Source organism: Phyllostomus hastatus, unplaced genomic scaffold, assembly GCF_019186645.2.
Source record: "Phyllostomus hastatus isolate PE091 unplaced genomic scaffold, TTU_PhHast_1.1 phas_scaffold_501, whole genome shotgun sequence".
NCBI classification, from domain to species: Eukaryota; Metazoa; Chordata; class Mammalia; order Chiroptera; family Phyllostomidae; genus Phyllostomus; species Phyllostomus hastatus.
Genome location: NW_025334033.1, coordinates 63308704 through 63314703, shown reverse-complemented (window position 1 = coordinate 63314703; position 6000 = coordinate 63308704).

Here is a 6000-nt window from a genome sequence, read left to right as displayed (position 1 = left end):
CATGGCCACTGCCATGGGCGGATCCCACAGGACCATTAGTATGAGGGATAAAAGGGAAGCATTTGTCCACTGGCTGCCATGCCTCTGCGTCAAAATTGACCCCATGGAGTGTTAGTTCCCCTGCACTTCTGCGTTACGCATTCACGGGCATAGGGCCCCTCACACAACATCCCCACATTATAGGCAGCCCTATACTGCACCCTCCTAACTGTGTTGCTCAAGAGGTAAGAATATTTCTCACCCAGTAATAGTCTGAGAAATCCAGGCAATGTTTGGATTGTCCTGACTTCTGTCAAGTACCACCTAACCACTGTGCTGGGGGGTAAGTAACAGAATTTCTGCATCATTTGAGTATAAACATGTAATTCTCAAATACAGAATTAGAATATTTGGAATGACAAAAACGAAGTCACCACCAAACATTTTATTTCTGGTTTAAATGTAGCTAAATAAATAAATTGGATACTTTCATGTTGACATTGCCATCCCTGACCACTTGTCCTACCTTCTTTAGTTATTAACAGGTGGAAAAAGAAATTGACAATAATGAATGCCTCAATGCATTTTCACATGCAGAATATACTTATATTATTTCCTCTTTGTCACTAATCTGAAAAAAATTATCTGCCATAAGGCACTCTCTGAAAAGAAAAAGCCCTTGTCATCTAGACACCAAAGATATTAAGATGAATACAATTCAGGTTTTAGGGGTCACCTGACCATCTTTCATTCATCTACAGGATAATATCCAAACACTTTAGAATGACATTTCAGGACTTCACAACTGTGCCACATACTGGGGTTTTTTTTCTGACAAATTTACTACTTTTCCCAGTTTGTACTCTCTAGCTGTGCTAATCTGCTTAGTTTCCTAAATTGACACACATACTCCTATCTGCTTGCTATTTTTTTCTCATAATCCGGCAGTCTCAGATGCTCTGTCCCCATTTCCCTTAACGTCAAACTCTTCAAGTCGCACCCAATGCTGCCTCTTCTACAAAACTCTTCTCTGATCCCCGCAATGGTCGTTTTTATCACAACTTCTGTGCTCATTCAGTGCGTGACTTTTGTTTAACACTACTGCTGTTTTGTTGTAGCTAGTCTGTGATCAGTTAGTAGGCCAACTTCTTTTTTAAAAAATTAAAAACATTTTTGTTGATTTTAGAGACAGAGGAAGAAAGAGAGAGAGAAAGATTGATTGGTTGCCTCCATCTGGACTGGGGATTGAACCTGCAACCTAGGTTATATGCCCTGACTGGGAGTAGAACCCCCAACCTTTTGCTGTATAGGAAGATGATCCAACCAACTGAGCCACACTGGCTAGGCCTATGTCAAGTTCTTAATTAGACAGTTTAGCATTCAATTCAACAAATATCTACTAAACACTAACCAAATTCCAGGCAGTGTACTTGATTTTGCCTATACGGAAGAATAAGAGAAAGTCCTGCCTTCCAGGAGCTTCACAGCTAGTAGAAGAATTAGGCATATAAATAGACCAACAGTGTACCGGTGATAGTATAAGTAATGAAAGGACACAGGAGTGTTACAAAAAAGGGGATGACTGCAATTGTCTGGGATGGGAGCCATGTGAGAAGTCTAACAACGTAGGTGATGTCTTCCTAGGATTTTACTGGTGGGCACTTAGGTTGTTTCAAGCACTTGGCTATTGTAAATTGTGCTGCTATGAATATTGCAGTGCATAGGTTCTTTTGAATTAGTGTTTCAGGATTCTTAGGGTATAATCCCAGCAGTGGGATCACTGGGTCAAAAGGCAGTTCCATTTTTAGTTTTCTGAAGAAATTCCATACTGTTTTCCACAGTGGCTGCACCAGTCTGCATCCCCAACAGTGCACTAGGGTTCCCTTTTCTCCACAACCTCGCCAGCACTTGTTGTTTGTTAATTTGGTTATGATGGCCATTCTGACCAGGGTGAAGTGGTATCTCACTGTGGTTTTAATTTGTATCTCTCTGATGGCTAGCAATGCTGAGCATCCTTTCACATGTCTCTGGGCCCTTTGTATGTCCTCCCTGGAGAAGTGTCTGCTCAGGTCCTTCACCTATTTTTTAATTGGGTTGTATGTCTTCCTGGAGTAGAGTTATGTGAGTTCTTTATATATTTTGGAGATCAAACCCTTGTCCGAGGTATCATTTGTAAATATATTTTCCCATATGGTTGGTTCCCTTTTCATTTTACTGCTGTTTTCTTTAGCCATGCAGAAGCTTTTTATTTTGATGAGGTTCCATTTGTTTATGTCCCTTTCCTCTATGTCCCTTGTTCTAGGGGACATATCATTGAAAATATTGCTGCGTAGGATATCTGAGATTTTCCTGCCTATGTTCTCCTCTAGGACTTTTATGGTGTTGTGACTTATATTTAAGTCTTTTATCCACCTTGAATTTATTTTTGCATATGGTATAAGTTGGTGGTCTAGTTTCATTTTTTTTGCATGTACCTGTCCAGATCTCCCAACATCATTTGTTGAAGAGGTTATTTTCACTCCATTTTATGCTTCTGCCCCCTTTGTTGAATATTAATTGACCATTGGCATTTTAATAGGGATTGGGTTGAATCTATAAATTGCTTTGGGTAATATGGATACTTTGATGATGTTAATTCATTCAATCCATGAGCACAATATATGCTTCCATTTATTTGTGTCTTCCTTAATTTCTTTCTTTAGTGTTGTGTAGTTTTTTGATTATAGGTCTTTACCTCCTTGGTAAGGTTTATTACCAGGTACTTTATTTTTCTTGTTGCTATAGCAAATGAGATTTTTTCCCCTGATTTCTGACTCTGATATTTCATTGTTGGTGTATAAAAATGCCTTCGATTTCTGAGTATTAACTTTGAATCCTGCTGTTTTGCCAAATTCACTTATTAGGTCGAGTAGTTTTTGGGTGGAGTCTATAGGATTTTCTATGTACACTATCATATCATCTGCACACAGTGACAGTTTCACTTCCTCATTTCCAATTGATGCCTTTTATTTCTTCTTATCTGATTGCTGTGGCTAGGACTTCCAATACTCTATCAAATAGAAGTGGTGGAAGCAGTCATCCTTGTCTTGTTCCTGATCTTAGTGGGAAAACTTTTAGTTTTTGTCCATTGAGTATGATGTTGGCTATAGGTTCCTCATTTATGGCCATTATTATGTTGAGGTATGCTCCCTCTACTCCCACTTTGCTGAGTGTTTTTGTCATAAATGGGTGCTATTGTTGAAGAGTTTCTAGGATGTGCTGCATATCACTGTAGGTAGAGACACATATTTTTAAAATACATAATTCTAACAGCAGGGCATTCCGTGGTTTGGAGTGAAGGAGCAGCCTTTAAATAAGTAATTACCCAAATATTTAAGCTACCCACCTGTTCTTTTTAATATACACTTAGTAAAATAACGACTTCTATTTATCCTGCTCATCTATATTATTATTCACTGGGTCACTCGCACAAATGACTATTTCTAAGACTAGGGTTATGTATGTATTATGACAGTACAACATGAGTAAAGCTCTTGGTTAGTTAATACAAATTAATCAATACCACGGACTTTTGCTCCTTTTATTAGAAATCTGCATCAACGAGGTACCAGTTGGGTTTCCAGCAGGAATGTTTATTGCTACTACAGCACTGTACTTTTAGGATGGCTTGTATTTATCAGATTTTTTGATGAAAAGGAATGACAAATACATATGGAATCCATATAAAAAGCTATTTGAGAAAAAGAACAAACTACCTTTCTCTCTCTTTAAAAATATTTTTTTTGGATAACAATCTGCACAATGAAAAGAGAGAACTAATCATTGTAATTCCGATTGTGATTTCCACTCCCTAGAAGTATCTTCTTAAATGATTTCCAAGCATGCTAACTGAATGACAGACTTACGGAATTTCCTTTCAATTCAATTTGTTCTTTGTAAAGGTATTTGCCACTTGTTTTGCTTATTGATTACACATGAAGAGTTGCTAGTCAGCATTTCATGAGGATGGTTCTATATTTAAAGAAATGAACTGTGAATGGTAGTGAGTTTTAAGCTGGTAAAAATTTGTTGTTGTTCCAGCTTTTACCTAAAATTATCTTCATTTGTCCTGGCTGACGTAGCTCAGTGGGTTGAGCGCGGGCTGTGAACCAAAGTGTCGCAGGTTCGATTCCCAGTCAGGGCACATGCCTGGGTTGCAGGCCACGGCCCCCAGCAACCGCACATTGATGTTTCTCTCTCTTTCTTTCTCCCTCCCTTCTCTCTTTAAAAATAAATAAATAAAATCTTTTAAAAAATTATCTTCATTTTTCTGATTTGTTCATGGTAACATTGTCAAGGGTGGAAAACGTAATTTTCCCCCCAGGTATGACACACCAAATTAACTATTTACATAACTTATAAAAATAGTTTAGAACAAAAATGGATGGTTGTTGCCACATATTTCTGCTGGTTTTTAATGATTTTCACCTATGATAATAAAATGCTCGTAACATCATAAAAATGCTAATGTGCGGTCATGTTGGCACTTACCTGCCTTTATGGGGATAGCATGATTTCTAGTATTCTTACCACCATTGCTGCACACCTATGGAATTCAGAAGCTGGGCGTGTCCTAAATGGCCATCTCATTAGCATTAGAAAACCAAGGCCCAAGGAGGTTACGTGTCTCATGCTAGAGCACCAATTTACCGGCTGAGCCACAATGGGGTCAGATCTTTTGGTGCCGTGCCTTCCTACCATACAGATACCATTATCTTCTCTGTCAAACCTGGAGGTCATCTGGGTGGCTGGTGGTTCTGGGGCTGGGCAGTGCACAACCCAGCAGCCTAGTCCGTGCTCTTTCCAGGGTTTTTAGTCTAAAGCAGGTGATGCTACAAAAGGATAAATGCAAATGCATAAAGGTAAGAAACATGGAGTAGGTGTGAATATTACATGATGAATGAACCCCACGGCATACTTTCCAAGTCTATGTTGTGTGTGGAGGTGAAGGTACACCAGTTCCAGGGAAAACCTTTGTGTTTAAAGCATTGTATCTTTTTTAATCCTTACGATTTTAGAAGATGTTATTATTCCTACCTTATAGGTGAGGAAACTGAGGCACGGAGAAGTCAAGAAACTTTCGAATATCACACAGCTACTAAGAGGCAAGACCTGGACTCAAAATACAACACCCACTGACAATGTATCTCAATCTTTTGTAACTTGCAACCCCCTTTATGGAACTCCATTAGAAATTTCCTTAAATTGCCTCACCATTTGTGCATGCCATATGACTAAGTGATTACATAAAGTACTTATTTACTATTGTGATAATCTTGTGTCAGTCACACAGTAATCTAGGTGTTGCTGTGAGGGCATTTTGTAGAATGTGATATTAAGTAGATTATTTTCTGTAATCTGGGCGGGCCTCATCCATTCAGTCAAAAGGCCTTACGGCCAAAACTGAGGTTTCCCTGTAGAAGTAAAAATGCTGTCTGTGGACTGCAGGGTCAGCTCCTGCGCAAGGGCTTCCAGCGTGCTGCTGCCCTGCCCTGCGTATTTCAGACTTGCCTAGCCCACCCCGCTATCCTAGAAGCAATTCCTCCAAATCTCTTTCTCTGTAGACATATCCTACTGGTGGTTTCTCTGGGAGGAACTGGACTGATACAACTCAACTGTTATTTAAGATTATATTATACAGCAAACATAGTTGTTAATATTCCTTGTTTTATATATATATATATATATAAAACTTTAAATCTTTTTTATTTACTAAAAAATCCCTATTTAATTAAATTCACTAAGTGTATATTATTAAAAAATGTATGAACCCCCCCCAACACACACACACAAATTAGTTCATGTTTGGTTTGGTGATGAAGTAAACAATAACATGAGTAAATTTAATGATATCATCCTTGCTGGTGTGGCTCAGTGGATGAGTGCCCGCATGCAAACTGAAAGGTCGCCAGTTCAATCCCCAGACGGGGCACATGCCTGGTTTGCAGGCCAGGTCCTCAGCTGGGACCGTGTGAGAGGCAA